Source organism: Sciurus carolinensis, chromosome 3, assembly GCF_902686445.1.
Source record: "Sciurus carolinensis chromosome 3, mSciCar1.2, whole genome shotgun sequence".
In the NCBI taxonomy this organism is placed as follows: Eukaryota; Metazoa; Chordata; class Mammalia; order Rodentia; family Sciuridae; genus Sciurus; species Sciurus carolinensis.
Window position 1 is genome coordinate 83,057,118 of NC_062215.1, and position 19,764 is coordinate 83,076,881.

The 19,764-nt window shown below is 34.7% G+C and overlaps 1 protein-coding gene across 3 annotated transcripts in view; it reads right to left on the bottom strand.

Annotated features, from left to right (window-relative positions):
• The window catches only part of Dpp10 (dipeptidyl peptidase like 10), a 1,299,115-nt gene that overhangs the window by 379,605 nt on the left and 899,746 nt on the right, over positions 1-19,764 (bottom strand). The window lies entirely within an intron of this gene.

Here is a 19,764-nt window from a genome sequence, read left to right on the forward strand (position 1 = left end):
AAGAATATGTGTGTTTAAGTGCCCTTGATGGTTAGTGGAATTTGGAAACCACTGGGACAGATGGCATGCATCATGCTTTGAAAATTAACAAGGATTACAATAGCTACAGTTTTAGCTAAGAGGTGAAAGGATAGAAAAACTGGGAATAGATCAAAGAATAGGAATGCATTCCAAGCATAAAGAAAGAAAGGGGTGAGGGGGTTAAATTGTAGAAGTATATTATCTATAATGGGTATGGGGTTTTTAGAGAAATATCAAAACACAGATAATAGATTGGTATAGGTATTGGGGAGATATAAGAATTACTCTTTTACAAAAGTGGAGATGATGACAGAAGACTGGTTGGGCAGAGCATGAGTAGTAAGGAAACATAATGGGAACTAGACTAAACCAAAACAACTATGATCTTACTAACACTCAGTGTGACCCAGTCCTCAAGTCAAAATCAACTTGGCTTACATATTTGTCATTTGTCAATCTGTTCTTAGGTTTCTTAACCCATTTATAAGTTTCAAAATTCATCAGAACTCGTGAGGATTTCACAGAGCAAATTACTTTCTCTGTCTTCCTAACCTCACAATCCCTCTCCTAGGGAATAAATAAATGCCACAGCATTGATGTCCCAGTGAATACAGTCCGGAAGGCAGTGCATTCCTTTCCACCCCTGCCAAGACATGGCCCTGGGGTATTTTCTACAGTATTAAAATTGCACTCATGGATCTGTCCTTAGAAAGGCCAATGCATTCCTTCAGAAGTGTTGCACTCCGGTTTCTTCATGTCAATATGCACCACTGGTTTCTCCAGGTACAGAATAGACAGCTGAGCTCAGAATCAGTGATCAAAACATCCTTTCTTACAGTTTCTTGTAATTTCAAAAGTAGTTCAGTAACATAGCAGATAGAGGTCACTTCCTAACCCTAGGAAACCTGATGTGCTACTGCAATCAGACACCTACCCATCTCTCAGGCTATAGAGAACATTTCAAACACCTTGACATATCAAAGTTGTATGAAATTCCTACAATTCACTAGACTCTGAAGTTACAGAAAAAGAAAACCTGGATGTTTTCATGGTTCATTAAAAATATATAGTTTTGTAATTGAGTCCCCACTTAAGAACTGTCATGTACTTCATGTCACATGGGCCCTAGAGAGTGAGTGAGTAGGTTCAAGGGAGGAATGGTCAACTCTACAAAGCTGGTGATAGAAGAATGCTGCAGGAGGATGTGAGGTTTAAAAGGTCTAATCAAGAAAATGAACCTAATCAGAATCATGAAAAATGAAACATTGTCTACCAGGTAGATAAAGAAGAGTAGCTCATTTTGGAGCAAGAAAGCCATTTGAACAAAGATTTAGCTCTGCTTTTGCAAATATAAGCAAATGTTCTTCTCCCTCCCTGTTTACACCTTGACCATCATGTCACTTTATTTTGACACAGCCTTTCCTTCAAGGATACACTGAGTATTCATTTCAAACAAGTGGCTTCTGTGTACATTAAAGAACAGAATGACACAGCTCTACAATTTATAACTTCTGCCTACTCCATAAAAGAGTGAAACAATAATTAGTTACCACCAATCTAGTACTTCTTATTTTCTAGCCACTCAAAGTATGCCCATGCACACACACACATGCACAATCACACACATGCACCTCTTGGCACTTTTCAACGTTTTTATAGTTTTTTTTTTTTTTTCTTAGTTCAACAATATTGAAGTCACTAATGATGATGTGAGAAGGTATATAATGTGACAAATCTCACATAATCATAGACAGCAGGAATTCAAACCTTGGTTCATCTACCTCCAGAATTTAACTCTTAAAATACCTTTCTATAGAAATAGGCTAAAATTCATTCAATCCATATTATTGGTTGCTAATAAGATACTGACTTAAGTATTTCACATTATACTTGCAGACCATTTTTTTTCATTTTCAAATTATCTCCAAAGAACTTTTATCTGTTAAAAATATCACTTGATGCACTCTTTTTTTCCTACAATAAAATAGAAAAATTACTTTGTACTTTTAAAATTGATGGCAAATTTACTCAAGCACATGGAAAATATTTTTAACATGTAATTATAAGAAGGACGCATTTCCAAATCGTACCATAGTTGTAATGTATGCACAAAGGGAAAGCATTACTTGGTAAATGTGTTAAATTTCCACTCACATTAATGACTGCCTTAAAAGGGAAAGAAAAAAAAAGAAACAGTAACTAAAATTTATGAAATATTTTTTGGAAATACAGAACATACATATACTCTTGCCAAAGTGTACACTTGTGTGTATGTGTGTGTATGTCAGCAAAATATGTTTTTGATGAAGAAAAATTATTCCATTAATACAAATAAGTCACTTATTATTAATCATAAAGGAAACATCTAAGTTGTTTTCAATATGCATTATCTCTAACTACAAGAAATTCTTGAAATCTTTTAAGCATTCATGATTATAAAGGTAAACCTACAGCCCAATAGGCATCTTAGTGGGCTGTCCTCTCCAGTCTTGACTCTAGCAATAGCAAGATTGGTCCAGTTTCCGTGAATAGTTTCTGTGGTACTTACTAATCCTTTGCTCCAAAACAGGCCAGAGAGTCAAAGTAAAGACTGCACCAACACATTCATTTTTTCTTCTAGATAAGGACTAACATATTTAACCAACTCAATTGTTTCTTACCTCCACTGTGAAGCTTGTCCTGTGTCCTCCTAATAGGAAGAGTTTATCTGAGTTTCTGTTTGTCCTACCTATGGCTAATCTTGCCACCAGTGTACCATTTTATTGCACTGACAGATTTCTAAGGATATGGAACCAAATCGACATTCCCTGATATTCCAGGACATAATTCAATGTGTAAAAATTAGTAGGTATTCAGCAACTTTTTTCATGAAACACGATGCAATTTAACTTGTAAATGCCATGATAAAGTCAGAGTTTCAGAAGCTTGATGAATTTCAAAATAATTTTTCCAATTGTCATTATAATTAATAACATGATCTAAAATTAAAATGACCCACAAAATTTGATGTAATGAATTTTTTCTCTTGTTCCCAGTCAATTTTGATTTTGTTATTCTCTCTTGTTATGACTGTCTAATGTATAAATCATACTACTATCATCATGCATATATTTATAACCATTAATATTTTTCAGAGCCCCTTAATGTTCACTATGCCATGCCATGTATGAGACAAATAGAGTAGAATGCTGTGATAAGATTATTTAAATATACAGTGATACACAATGTATAAAAATTATTCTTCTAGCAAAGACACAAATTAAATAACTCTTAAGAGTCAGGTTGGAATTCAAGTCTCCAGAGACACATAAAATCTTACAGACAAAAACTTGTTGGGATTTAAGCAAGGCAGTCATGGTATATGAATTATACCAGAAGGTTGAATCTTAGTTAAAAATTTAAGCAAGAATCTCATTTAGATAATTTCAACATTGGAAATACCAGTCCTTATGTGTCAGAAAAACAAACTAATAAGTGGAATTAATAAAGGAAAAAGGAAAAAAATATTGGCGTGTTCACTTAGTGAGGCCTTGGGGGTAGACTAGTGTAAAGAACTGCCATGTGGTAGCCTGCTGTGCTATTATTAAAATGAAATGAAGAGAAGACCAACATTTGGTGAATGTGAATCCTAACTAGAAAAAAAAATGAGTGTTGTACACAAAACAGTGTCTTACTAATCAAATTAACAACAACACAGAAATAGGAAACTTACTTTTAGATGTGTTTACTTTTATATGTAAATGTACACACATGCACACATGCAAATGGGGAAATCAGCCCTGCCCAGATTTAAAAGTCAGTATAATTAGAGAAATGAAGGAAATAAAACCAATTTACTGGTTTTTAATTGACTATACCTATATAGCACACCGAAAGACAATCCATAATATTGATCATATTCATACATTCCCAATGCTCTATCATGGGAATGGAGATATACTTCTTCCACAGTCCATGAAGCATTTATTTAAAAATCACTACATTAGGACAAAAAGAAAATACTAATAACAAAAATAAATACAGACTGCTAAGCTCACAAAGTGGGCTGTCAATAGTGGGAATAAAAGTGAACTCCAATCCTTGTGGATAAGACAGAAAGTACAGACTCCTTGTGGGAAAATTAAAACAAATCAAAGCAAAAAATGAATCTACCATTTTTGGTTTAGATAATAACCACTACTGAATGGATTTCTGTACCCTGAAAGATGTGATATGCTTTCAATATGGGTCACTAATTAGTTGCAAGTTTTCTCAGTTTTAATACTATTGACATTTTGGACCTGATAATTATTTGCCCAGGGAAGTCTGTCACACACATATCAAGATATGCTGCAGCATTTGTGGACTCTACCAACTAGAAACCAGTAGCACCTCTCTCTATATATATTCATTTTTCAGAATCCACTGGGAGGTAAAATTGGCCCATGGTAACTACTAAGTTTAACACACACATGCACACACACGTGCATATATCTTTTAAACAAGGACCTCTTAAACGTAATTCAAATTATTTCACACTTACAAAATTAAACTTTAATAGACCCATCATGTTATCTATTCATCAATAAAAATCTACAGCACATCAGGAAGGAATAGTCCCTCTAAATTATCATGTCTAGCCTCTCAGTGTCACAGATGAGGAAGCAAGGACCTACATTACTTTAATGGCTTGCTTAAAGTCACTCACTTGGCTAGGCAGCAGCAAAACCAGCAGACCAACTCTTTCTATTAATATACATCCTTTTCATTTGAAATCAAGTCTATAATTTCAAGCATTATTTCCTAGAAGAAATTGCCTCTTCTTTCCTTCAGATTTTAGCCAAGTCTGTAATAGCTTAAATAAAAGACCAACCAACTGATGAGACCTGTCAAGAAACTGAGAATTCTAACTTACATAATTAAGTATACTTGTCCATACTCTGAATGTTTCCAGGGAAAGGCAAGTGATAATAAGTTCCAGGATTGAAAAATTAAGCAGAAATGTTGACCGTATCACTGATTTTTTTTTCGCTTAATTATATTTTGTCTGCTTTTCTCTTTGGAGTATGGGTAATTCATAATGATTTGATTATTATTTTTACTGGCATGACTTTTCTAAGAATAAAGTTTATGGTTTTTTCTCTTCACCTTGGAAAGTAGCTTATTTAAATTATTGACAATATTTCTGGCATTATTCTAATCAAATTCCAAATCTAACTTTATAACTATCCTGCAGTAATGAGGATTCAGAACACTTGTGTTCAAAATGTGGTTCACATGCATATTTAGGAATTTATAAGTGCCTGCTTATCCATTTTTAAATTCGGATCTCCAAGGAATGAAGAGATAATATTGGGTCTGGAATAGAGTATATATACATATAGCCTGTGTACTTGGAGTAAGTTTTCTACACACAGGCTTAACATGTTGGTAAGGCCAAGGCTTGTGAGGTATGAGGAATTTTCTATGATTTTTCTCTGCTATATTTAGTTTCTCAGACCTAATGGTACAAAGAACCCTTTACTTTGCTTTTTGACAATTCCTACTCAGAGATCAAGAGTCTCAAGCAGAATGTGGTAGGCAGCACTGTCCCTATATAACTTCCTTATCACACTTGATTCCTACTCCTATTCATGTATATTTTGAACCTCATCTAGACCCTTAGCTACTAATATGCAGTTTGCCTTGGGGCTCCTGACTTGGTGATGTGGTTCTGCTATGATCATTGATCTTCTATTCCTTGATCCTTTTGCCTAATTATTTACTCTTTGTTGATGGTACCCATGCCCAGAGGATAACATTTGCCTGTTTCGCTATGACTTGTACCATAGGCTCTCAAAAATTTCTCATTGCTATGATGAATCCTTAAATTTCTGGTCAGGACTGGCTATCTAATATTCATCACTGCATTCCTGGATTCCTTTTCTCTTGCAAGATATTAGGTCATGAGAAGTCCAGAGTACACTGCCATGAATGATAGCCCTAAGTCTGTACTTTTATGTAATCTGATTTTCATTCTCTAAAAACTAATACCATATCTGTTTAACCATCCTAATATAATATGCCTAGCAGAGCACTGCATGCAGATCAAGTTTTAATAAATGAGGAGGGAAATTTATGCCAGCGTACTCCAATACATTTAAGTTTTCAGAGTAACTACCCTTTCAGGGAAGAAAAAAAGAAAGAGAGTGTTCCCGTTTAAGTCCTACTTGTCAAATACAAATAGTGTGAATGCAGAATATAGGAGTCGAGTGAGCAGTAAAACACAGAACAATTTTCTCATCAACCATTTCATGGACACTAGCAATGTGCTGTCTTTATTAAAGTCATATATGAAAAGAACACCACTCTTGAAAACGTACTGCCTGAGGCTTTTCAGTTAGAAAACTCAATAGGAAGAAAAACCCTGAGATTATCTATTTAGTTGTTCCTTTATACATGTTGTAAAAGTAATGCTATTTTCTATCTTTTTTCTCATAAAATATAATCAATTTTGTTTGCATTACTTACTTTACCCTATTTTTGGTAAACAAATGAATTCCACAATAACCTGAAACCTTTAATTTACAGACTTTTAAAATCTCAGATAAAGACAAGTCATAATGAGAATGTTATCCACTTTTATTTTCAATGTTAAATAATCTCATTTTCCCCTATGCTACACTCAGGTGAAATATCATGCTAGTGTTTTATGTTTATATATTTGACAATGTTCAATGTTAGTTTCATATCCATTAATTATTGGGCAAAATTTAAGGGATTTCTCACTGTATATCTGGTAACATTAAGAGATTTTGCAGGAACATGCCCAATATTCGAGTCCCAATCCTGTAGTCATCCATTTAAAGCTAAATAGTAAACGTCATTTTGTGAGGCAATTAATTTCACCAAGGGTTATATGTGCTTATTAGAAAAATCAAAATCAATCCCAAATCTAATTCCAACCTTCAATTACAGATCCTAATTCACTCATTCTTTTAATTCATTTCAAATGAGTTCTTTGAAAATACTTGAAAAGGGATATCCCTCCTCTTTTTTTCCTAATCCTCAACAACAAAATGCTTTCTTTGCCTCTGTCATAATCATGTTTCGGCCCTTCTAGTCATACACTTCTGAATATGTTCCAGGTGGTTCATGTACTTTTTAAAATAATGAAAACAGGAAGTAGGCAGAATACTTTAGGTTTGACTTTGTCTACAGAGCAAAGTGTGATGGTCTTAGATGTCATTAAGATTCTAACTGGGCACGCTGGTGCACACCTGTGATCCCAGTGGCTTGGGAGCCTGAGGCAGGAGGATCATGAGTCCCAAGCCAGCCTCAGCAACTTAGCAAGGTGCCAAGCAACTAAATAAAATATTTAAAAAAGAGTTGGAGATGTGGCTTAGTGCTTAAGAACACATAGATTCAATCCCCAGTACCATTCTGTCTCATTGTCCATCTGTCGCTGTCAACGCTTTCAAACTCATTGTTTCCTGAGGGGAAGGATACGTTTCCACATGTATTGAAAAAATCAACCAAGTAAAGGTTCTAGACAAGACTGAATGCTGGGGAAGTGGGTATAGAAGTTGATCCTTTGGTGAATTGATATTCTAATTGCAAAGTATTCATGAGATTTTTAAAGACCTGAGAACACAATGGTATCATTTCTAGAAACCGTCATTGGATTTTTCACTAATAGCTAAACAAAATCAATCCTTCTTTTGAGTTTTTCTTATATGCCAAACATGATGGAAATACATCTTTGGGCATCATTCTATGCTTACTTAACCCTCTTTACTACTTTATTTTATGATCACATGTTACTTTGTCATGTATTTTCACCAAGAATTTTATGATAACTTGTTGATATTCGGTTATATCTCTGTTAGGCTTAATTCATTTCTTTTTTTTTATGTACTTTTTTTTTATTGTAAACAAATGGGATACATGTTGTTTCTCTGTTTGTACATAGAGTAAAGGCATACCATTTGTGTAATCATAAATTTACATAGGGTAATGTTGTTTGATTCATTCTGTTATTTTTTTCCCTTCCCCCCACCCCTCCCACCTCTCTTTTCCCTCTATACAGTCCTTCCTTCCCCCATTCTTGCCCCCCTCCCTAACCCTAACTCTAACCCTAACACTAACCCCTCCCACCCCCCCATTATGTGTCATCATCCACTTATTAGCGATATCATTCGTCCTTTGGTTTTTTGAGATTGGCTTATCTCACTTAGCATGATATTCTCCAGTTTCATCCATTTGCCTGCAAATGCCATAATTTTATCATTCTTTATGGCTGAGTAATATTCCATTGTATATATATATACCACATTTTCTTTATCCATTCATCAATTGAAGGACATTTAGGTTGGTTCCACAATCTGGCTATTGTGAACTGAGCAGCTATGAACATTGATGTGGCTGTATCTCTGTAATATGCTGATTTTAAGTCCTTTGGGTATAGGCCAAGGAGTGGGATAGCTGGGTCAAAAGGTGGTTCCATTCCAAGTTTTCTAAGGAGTCTCCACACTGCTTTCCAGAGTGGTTGCACTAATTTGCAGCCCCACCAGCAATGTATGAGTGTACCTTTCTCCCCACATCCTTGCCAACACCTGTTGTTGCTTGTATTCTTTATAATCGCCATTCTAATTGGGGTGAGATGGAATCTTAGGGTGGTTTTGATTTGCATTTCTCTTATTACTAGAGATGTTGAACATTTTTCCATATGTTTGTTGATTGCTTGTACATCTTCTTCTGTGAAGTGTCTATTCATTTCCTTAGCCCATTTGTCGATTGGATTATTTGCATTCTTGGTGTAGAGTTTTTTGAGTTCTTTATAGATTCTGGATATTAGTGTTAATTCATTTCTTAAAGTAAGATACACTTTATATATCATACAGCCCAAGGAAAATATGAATGTATAACATTTTTCCTTTCTATTTAATATACTTCAAATAGAATATGAAGAGCTTGAGGAAACAAGCAAGCATCTTAAACATATATTTTTTTAATAAAAGCAATGTCCTATGCAAAAAATAACCATAATTAAGCTTATTATTTCTGTTTTTATGAATTTCTTTTATTTCTCCTTTACACAATATAAAAAGTATACTTTCATGGAGAATATATAATAGTGTTATTTTCATATAGATTCTACAATTATGGGTATTCTTAATCTATATATTTCAAATCAGGTATTAAGCCCCACTACCACACTTTTGTTAATTTTAATCACCTCATTCTCTTAGAGCTATGAGTGGGTGAGAAGATGCAGATCCCTCCCAGACTCAAGGTTTGGCTAGTCCAAGTCCAACAGAAAAAGGCTTGGCCTATACCCAGGCTTTGGTGATGAAGCATTCCCCTTCTCCTTCATCATGATCCCTCTCTTTCCAACTTTTAATGCACAAAACTAGCATTGATGCAGGAAAGAGGATCTTCTAATTTTGAAAACAATATTTCAACAGGCATAAATAAATAATCTTCAAAGCATGAGTTGTCTCCACAGAGCTGTTAAAAGGAAAAGAAAGATGTCTTTTATGATGGACATCATGTTGGCTATTCAGTATCTTAAACTTTTGAATTAAAATTAGGAATGATTTTTAGTACCTAGAACAGTTTCTGGAATTGTCCAACATGTAACCATCCAACTAACTCTTTCTATATGTCATTTCTCTTCTATCTGGCAAGTCCATTACTCCTCTTCTGAAAGTGGTCAATTAAATAATGGAATAACTTCCTTATGGGTCAGCAGACCCTGTCCCATCAGTTTCTTCTTGATTCTTTCTTCCATCTGTACCTTTTCTTCTCCTTTGAACCTAGTCATGGGATTGCTTCCCCAGAATGCACACTGTGCATTTCCAAGGCCCCATCTTCATCCTCTATTCATTCCCAACTATCCTACTTCTCTTCTTCAGTAGTTTAAACATGCACATAATTTACTCCTCCATCCAGTTGGGCAAGATATATTGCTCATACACACAGCTCATATGGCAGACTCAAAATAATCTCTTTCTACAGATGATTGATAAAATCCTATTAACCACACCTTTAAATTCACTTTAACAATAAATGTTTTTTATCTTATGGCAGGTACAAATAAATTCGACATCTTAATTAGCATATATGTCAGCTATCTATATTCTATTATTTGAATTATACTTTCATTCTCCAACTCTGTGAATGTATTTAAATAAATCTGTGTGTGTACTGATTATTCTTAATGGTATTTATATTTATTTTTATCTATTTATACTTAAAAAAAATTCTACTAGATAAAAGAGATTAAAACTAAGGCAATTGAGCACTAACAAGGTGATTAGAATATGGTAATTTGATGAAATAGACTTTTAGGGTCATGCCAATAATTTTTCTTTATTTTTTTTCCTCTTATTTGCTCAGATTTTATCTCAATACTCCACTAAAGGAGAAAAATATTTTAGAAAACAGTAACATAAAATGTGTAAAAATTAGTAAATTTATAATTCTAATCTAATGAGATATCTCACAATAAAGTATAAAGTTTCTTATATTACTATGTATTTCAGATATGGAGTGAATCCTGGCCTTCTGGAAAAACAAAAAACAAACAAAACAAAAACCAACTTTCACATATCACATAACATTTAAATCTTAAATAGGCTTACTCTATTTTCTTTATAATACTAACAAATAGCAAAAAATGATTATGGTTTAGAATTGCTTTTAACAATAATGGATGCTAGTTGCTCTGGTTATCTTTGTAAAGACCATTTCTTCTAATTTGACAAGCTATCCTATGGCCAGACTGGATAAAAGTTGTATAGAATCCAATGATTATAGTTCTACAGATTACAACAAAGACTTTGGTTAAATTCTGAATCATTAAGTCCTGAAGTTATTTATCTTATTTGGCACCTGAGGAGTCTGGTATACTGAGAAATGTACATTATATATTCTTTTTAAAATCAGCTCTTCCTAAAGATAAACTCATACAAAATAAGAACAATAACAACAACAAAACTGAGAAAGTAAAAAAAGTCTTATATCAATTTCTTATTTTGTTGCTGAAAATAGTTGCAATAAAATAATCCTACTTTTCAAGTACTGTATTTCAATTAGTAACAGACAGAAATATAGGAGTCTCTTCCTTGTTGGAAACTTGAACCCATATATAAGGCTATGCTTTTTCCTGTAGACACACATGTCTATGATAAGGTCTAATTTATGACTTAGATACAAGATGATATTTCCTAAAATAACTAATAGTCCAGTAGAAAAATCATAACAATATATTGTAAATAAAGTTACCAGCATAGCTACTCTTACACTTTGGGGGTCATTAGTAAGTGAAATTAGATTTACTTGCACACAAGCACTGTGATACCTCAACAGTCAACTTGATAACAGAGGTGGCTACTAAGTGGTTAATGGGTGAGTAGTGTATACAGTGAAGATACACCGTACAGAGGATGATTCATGACCTGGACAGGACAAAGCCCAATATCATCACATTACTATGAATGGTACACAGGTTGATACTTATGAATTATTTATTTCTGGAATTTTCCATTTAATATTTTCTGACCACAACTGACTGAGGGAGACTGAAATCACAGAAAGTAAAACTGCAGAGCTGGAAGTAGGAGATGAACATACCACAGGCACCGCTGCTTTATTGTACAATGCAATATTATTTCTCTCAATCAATGCTCCTTATATAACTTACAATGCACAAGGTGGAAATTAAAATTTGCTTAACTAGTCTTACTTCATCACATCACTTTCATCAGTTCTCTCTGTCACTGTCCAAGACAAAGCCATTTTGTTCCTCATTTCTGACTGTTCTTCCTCTGTAGAAACTTTACATAGGCAGGGCTAGCTATCTATAAAAGGAAATAGCCATTTAATCGTGCATTTACAGGTGGCCTACCCGTATCGTACAAAACATGGCATAAGAATAATTAGCATCTAAAAGATCTTGTGATGCTTCCTAAAAACTATAACTTTCTGTTTCTAAAAGAAAACCTACTACGAAGCTCAACTGTTATCTATGGAGTACTTCAAACATGGTTAATGTGAACAGGAATCCTTTTTAAGTATACAGTATAAAACATATTTTATGTTTTTATTTACTATTTATTTTGTAGTGCTCAGGATCAAATTCATGGCTTCATGCATGCAAGGCAAGTAGTTCATCAGTGAGTCATTTCCCCAGTCCACAATCAACATTTTAAATAATGTGCAATTTAACATTAATAATTATTATATTGAATACATGATGAAATGCTAGTATTTACATTGAGTTAATTAGATTATTTTATTAAAATTATGGGGTTTTTTTAGTGTAGCTGCTAGACAATTTCAAGGTTTACACTTGTGGATTAGTATACTTCAATTGGACAGTAAAACTAAATGTAGTGAGGATATTTTCATGACTGACTATACAACATAAGGGAATTGGATTTGAAGGAATTTCATTATTTCTTAACTATAAATTATTAAAAATTTGATATGTGTAAATGAAATGGAGCAAATGTTCCCAACTCTACGAACTCATAGGGGCAGAAAATATTATAGAATTTTATTTCATCTTTTTCAATTAAATTAACCCATGATATCTGAATCAACACTACTGGTTATGATTTATTTTCCTCATTATCAATCCAACCTTATTTAGGATTAAAAATAATTTCTTTTTAAAAAAGCAGGTTAGAAGTGTGAACTGTGGTTATTTGCTAGAATAAATCAAGCCATTGCATTATTGGCAAGGGTAGAATGAAAGTCATGGGCTATTAAGATCCATGGATGGAACTTTCATCTTTTGCCATTTCATCTTCCAACACTGCTTGCTTACCTTGAGTGAATAGTGCTGCCCTTCACAACAGAATGACATTTTCTTGTCACAAAGAGACATGATACTGGCATAGTCACAGACTTCATACCTAAACTATCAAGCTAAGGAAATTCCCAGATGGAAATGCTTTCTGACATACCCCTGATTGAAATCAGCAACCAATACTAAAATGTATTCATTGAGGAGAAGAAAAAAACTACCTTAAACTTCAGAGCCCTCTGTTGCCTGCACTATAAATATTCAAATAACAATTTATGACATAAGGGAAATTTCCACTCTGCCTCTTACAGGAAATAATCACTGGGAGAACTGGTTTCACTTTAAAGTAACAGAACTCATTTTGTAGGTTTTCATCAACAAGTTTCTTTTTCAAAACTGTTTGAGTTTGCAAAGGAATCTACCACAGTGGCTTGTCACAGAGAAATCAATGTGCATCTGCTACAGGAATACAACCCAGTGAGTTGAAGGTCCAATTTATAAGACCTAACCTTTAAAGACCTGTGCCAGGGGGAAGGAGTGTCTTTAAATTTGTTAGAGATAAAAGAAAAATCATTAAATATAAAATATTCCCTGAGCTTAACAACCTTATCTTTTAATTGATGTGGAAAAAATTATGAATGCATATTTAGTTCTACATGGAATTCCCTCCCATATATCTTACTATTTGCTTAAGTTTAATGATGCAAGTTAATATAAATAAACTGATATTATTAAAGATCATTTTCAGGTTTGACATGCTAGGAATATATAGAGGTAGAATGTTCTTAATTGTAAGAACATTGTATGAATTTAATAAATTAGTGAATTAAATATAATTAAGAAGACACAGAAAGGAAATAAAAACTTTAAATAGAGCTACTGCATTACAGATTATAAATGTAACTATTTCCTCTGAAATAGAGGCAGCAGCAGTCCTGTGATTGCTTTAACTTCCTATTTCAGATGAGACCAGGGAGAATGGTTACAAATTAGATCATATTACTAATAAAATTAATTATGTATATCAGGCTTTGATTTTCACCTGCTATCATGAGATCTGGATGTTCTGGGAGTCATTTCTTAGACATCTGACACACCCTCAGCATCTACTCTGGTCCCCCTACCGATGTCTTCCAGGGGAGTTCCTGCTGCCACCCAGTTGTTTACTTACGCAAACACTACTGCCACCCACACCTGGAAAGGAGCCAGCATTGCTTTTCTTTTGGACCACAGATTCAGTTTCTATCTCAGGGGAGTTTTTCACCATCACCAAAATGCTTTCAGGAACTATATTTTTGGAGTAATGCAATGTCTTGCGACAAAGAATAAAGAGTAAAGAATCCTAGGGTTTTTTTTGTTGTTGTTGTTTGTTTGTTTGCTTTTTTGTATTTTTAAGTTACACATGACAGTAGAATCCATTTTGAGATGGATTGTGGGTGTGCATGATGGTGGGAATCATTCAGGTATTTTCATACATATACATAGGAAAATGATTTTAGATTTATTCTACTGTCTTCCTAGTCCTGACCCTCTTCCCTTCTCTTCATTCCCCTTTGTTTAATCTATTGAACTTCTCTTCTCCCCTCTCCTTTATTGTGGGTTAGCTTCCACCTGTCAGAGAAAATATTTGACCTTTGTGTTTTTTGGGATTGGCTTATTTCAGTTAGCATGACTCACTAGATTGAACCATTTATTGGCAAATATCATAAAGTCATTCTTCTTTATGGCTGAGTAATATTCCATTGTGTGTGTATACCACTATTTCTTTATCCACTCATCTGTTGAAGGGCACCTAGGTTGACTCCATAGCTTAGTTATTGTGAATTGAAATGTTATAAGCATTGATGTGGCTGCAGTCTGTACTATGCTGATTTTAAATCCTTTGGATATATGCCAAGGAGTGTAATAATTGGGTCAAATTGTAATTCTACTCCTCAGTGTTTTGAGGAATCTCCATACTGCTCTCCAGAGTGGTTGCACTAATTTGCAGTCCAACCAAGAATGTATGAGCACACCCTTTTCCCCATCCTCACCAACATTTATTGTTACTTGTATTCTTTTTCTAATAGTATTCTTTTTTTAAAATTTTCTTTATTTTTAATTTTTTAAAATTTATTTTATTGTAAATGAATGGGATACTTCTTGTTTCTCTGTACATGGAGTAGAGGCATACCATTTGTGTAATCATATATTTACCTAGGGCAATAGTTTTTGATACGTTCTGTTATTTTTTTCCTTCTTTCCCACTCCTCCCACCCCTCTTTTCCCTCTATACAGTCCCTCCTTCCTCCATTCTTACCTCCCTCCTACCCCCCATTATGTGTCATCATCCACTTGTCAGCGAGATCATTCCATTCATCCTTTGGTTTTTTGAGATTGGCTTATCTCACTTAGCATGATATTCTCCAATTTCATCCATTTGCCTGCAAATGCCATAATTTTATTATTTTTTATGGCTGAGTAATATTCCATTGCATATATATATCACAGTTTCTTTATCCATTCATTAATTGAGGGGCATCTAGGTTGGCTCCACAATCTGGCTATTGTGAATTGAGCAGCTATGAACATTGATGTGGCTGTATCTTGTATTCTTGATAGTTGCCATTCTGACTATAGTGAAATAAAATCTCTATGTAGTTTTAATGCATTTCTCTAACTGCTAGAGATACTGAACATTTTTTCATATATTTGTTGATCATTTGAATTTCTTCTTTTGAGAAGGGCATGTTTAGTTCCTTTGCCCATTTATTAATTGAGTTATTACTAAACCCTTTGATATACTCCCAGCAACATAGCTTTTGAACCCTAGGTCTTAAACTATCTACAGCAAGAACAGTTCCTTCACTCTAAAAGAACTTCCTTTTTTTAAGTATAATTCTCTCCCAGGAAATGTCTCTCTCTCTTTTTTTTTTTTTTTTCATGTGAAATAGACTCCAATGGTATATTCCCAATAGGCCACACATCTCTGACTTCTATCAAAGTGTCAGAGATATTACATATGAATTGTATGAGTCAGAAAAATTCACAGAGGAAAATTCACTTAAATTCTCTGGAGATCCGTTAGCTTGTGGATACCATCAGTAAGTTGAAAGAGATGGCCTGCAACATAGATGCCATGCCCCAAATTACACTAATTGAGGTCAAAATGTGAAGAGGTCCAACATCATCAAAACATTACATTTGGCTCGTGGTACTTCTCAAACCAGTCCTTACTGTGAGCAGCAGATCTCTGATAAATGAGCTGCTAACCTCGTTGGTGAGGTCAGGAGACTTTTTTTGAGGACATAATCATTCCTTAATAAGTAGTCATCCACGATCCACTCTTTCCTGGCTCTTGATTTCCATTTTAACTATATTCTCTGGTATCTACATACATCAATTTATTTTTTTCCTCAACCATGCCTCCTTCCTTCCTATAATCCTGCTTGTTTATATCCATGTCAATAGCAATCTTTAGGGAGAAATGGAATGTTCTGTTCAGACGGTGAGTGTAAGTCAGCTATATCAACTCATCCCTTGTCCAGACATCTGTATGGCAGCATAAGACGTTTTGATGGCTACTGTTAAAGTGATACTTTGACACCCAAAAGTGCAGCCTCGCAGGAACTCCATGGTGAGAATCCAGAATTAACAGGAAGGGTTTGGGTTTGGCAAGTACTGAACCAACATAATTTGTCAAAACACCAAAGCCTCACCTTTACCTCTAATAATTTGCATTTGACATTTTACATGAAGTGAATTAAACTGAGTCAAAAATACTTTAAAAGGACATTTTTTATCCCTCAGTGAACAATAATCTGTGGATGTAGACTATTGCAAGAGGAAGAATTCCAAAATCCCAAGAGGAGAAGATTCAACTGATTTCCTCATTATTAATACACTATTTAAACTAATAGTGCCCTATTTCTCATTTTAAATATCACCAGGGAACATTTTAATGGTTTTATATATTATAAGAATGTATTTCAGTTCTTCCTTTTCTATAGAACTCAAGAAGCACGTACATTTTGGAGGGTAAAATTGATTCATTTAAGTTATAAAGAAAAGGAAGAGATGGCCTATTTTTAAATTAATGTTGAAAAGCTAATTTTAACACACTGAACACTGCTAAGTTGGGCAAAGCAAGAAATCATGAAGCTAATGGTGGGCTTTATCTCACTGCTAAGTTGGGCAAAGCAGGAAATCATGAAGCTAATGGTGGGCTTTATCTTTTCATACCATACTAATATTGGCATACCTCAAAGAGGAAACTATACATGCAACCTTTGCCACTCGGTTTAAATTAAGTAGGTTAATTAGTTGCCTTTGGGTAAAAATATTCTCTGATTTATATTCAGTCATTCAACAAACTCTGACACATTTCTGTAGCACTTAGTCTCAGTGTGTATTTGTGGGTACTGCTCCACTTGTAGAGGACACTACTTACAGTCACAGTCATTGGAGATTTGTGTATATATCACAGCAATTTTCTAGAAGATGAAAGAACAGCACAGCTGTTTCTAAATTGTACAAATGTGCCACTTTCTTAGACAATCAATTCATATATTTCCTGTCTCCTGCAATGCCCAATACCACCTTCCTTTTCTTTACTTTCACTTGATGGCATTGCTTCACAGAGAAAATGGAAGCAATCAGAGAAGTGCTATCTCATCCTGCCAGTACACTGTGTTATGCATGTAACTCTGTTTCTCTGTGCTGTTTTCCCTGTTACTATGTATAAACTATCATTCTCCACTCTGTGAGAATACCTCTTTATGTGACCTAAATCCCAAGCTTTAAGCCTCCTCAAGGACAGACTGCTAGCAATTGCTGTCTCTTTCTTGCATAAATATCACTGTATTTACTAGACCATTCCTATTCACATACAGCATGCTGAAATGCAATTCATTAAAAAAAATTCGGCTGATCCCACATCTGTCTTAGCCACAGTCACTGTGCCTTTGCAGTGTTCCTTCTTACACCAAAATCCCTTGAAAGAGCTGTTTCTAATTCTTCCCCCCATTCACATTCTTTTCTAGTTCCACTTTAATCAAGCTTATACATTTACTCCTTCATGGACATTCAAGGGCAACTACCTCTACATTACTATAATCAATATTCTATTCTTCAAATTGTTATTTGACCCACAGCAGCATTAAGATAAGCAATCACTCCCTCTTGGATCCACATTCTTTACCTGGACTCTCAGACAAGACTGCCTCAAAACCAGTGCCAAAGTTTCAAAACCTTATGTGCTGATAAATTGGTTTATGTCTCCTCCCTAAATTTCTCTCTAATTAGATATGTATACTTTACTTGCCAGTTGACATTTCCATTTGGATATCTTGTAGTCATCTGAAATTTAACTTGTTGTGATTATCAGTTTTATGGATCAATTTGACTAAGTTATGGTGTTCAGTCTTTGGTCAAATGCTCATTTATTTGTTGCTAGAAAGTAGTTTTTAGATGTGATTAAGATTTAAATCCATGGACTCTGGGTAAAACAAACTGCCCTGCATATTATGCGTGGGCCTCAGTCAATCATTCAAAGGCCTTAAGAGCAAAGACTGAGTTTCCCTGAAGAAGATGGAATTCTGCCTCTCGTCTCCTAACTCAAGACTACAGCATCAAATCTTGTCAGAATTTCTGCCTACAGAGCTGTTCCATAAACAGAATCTATCCACTCCCAATAGTCCTTGAGCCTATTTTGAAACCTGTCTTTCCTGCATGGTATATTCATTCATTCTCTCATCTATTCTCTTATTAGTTATGTAATTCAGAGAACCCCAAAGATATAGTTTGGAACATCACTATGGCTGATATGTTGAACACTTTGTCCCCAGCTGGTGGCACTACTGGGAGGTGGTAGAAATCATAGGAGGGGGACCCTATTGGGAAGAAGCAGTTTACTCAAGGAGTGTCCTCAGAGGGGATATCCTGTCCCTAGTCCCTTCCTTCTCTCTCTATTCTTCCTGCTTGTATGAGGTATTAAGCAACTTTGTTTGACCACGCCCTTCTTACATCAATGCTCTGCCTCTCCACAATCCCACGTCAATGAGACTAATGCCTGTGAACTGAAACCTCTGAGACTGTGAGTCAAAAGAAATCTTTCTTTCCATTAAAATGATTTCTGTCAGATATTTTATCATAGCACTAGAAATCTTATGAACGCATCTGAGTAACACATATGTAAAAGGATGATTTCTTGATTTTCCCAAAACTTTTTGTTCCCATAACTTCTACATCTCAGTAGCAGTACATTCTTGTTTCCTTTGGTTTAGGCCAAGAAAAAGAAACAAGAAAACAAGCAAGCAAAGGAAATGGAGTCGTCTTTGAATCTTCTATTTCTCTTGTACACCATATCCAATCAATCAGGAAATTCTGTCAACTCTGCCTCCAAAATTATTTGGACTATAATCTCTACAGTACTAATGTTCAGGTGGATTACTGAAGTTGCTTTCTGGCATTAGCTTTAACTTTATAAAAATCTATTTTATCCTTAAAGTCAATATCACACATATTAGAGGAAAAACGAAAACATTCTTGCCAAGGAAGAATGCCCATTACCACAACTATTATCCTGGAGATTCTGACCAACACAATTCAATAAGACATACATTAGAGAGGAAAAATTAAAAAGCAGTGATATGAAAATATACTGGTGGTATGCCTGCATACCTGAAAACATGGGCAATTCAAGTAAAAAACTAACATAAACTACAATAAACATAGAAGAAGTGAGGCATCATAAATTCAGGGGCAGTATAAAGTTGAAGAGACTCACACTAAGGCTCCCAGGACTCAGGCAGACCCAGGATTTTCCAGAATGTTACCATCAATTTTTCATGCACCTGCTTTGGCTAGACTCAGCTATGGTTTCAGTGATGCTTAACCACCTGCATTAGCTATCCCCGGAGGAACCTACCGGTTCACAGATATGTGGTTTTTATTTTTCCTACTTGAAATGGGCATGAAAACTGTATCCGCAA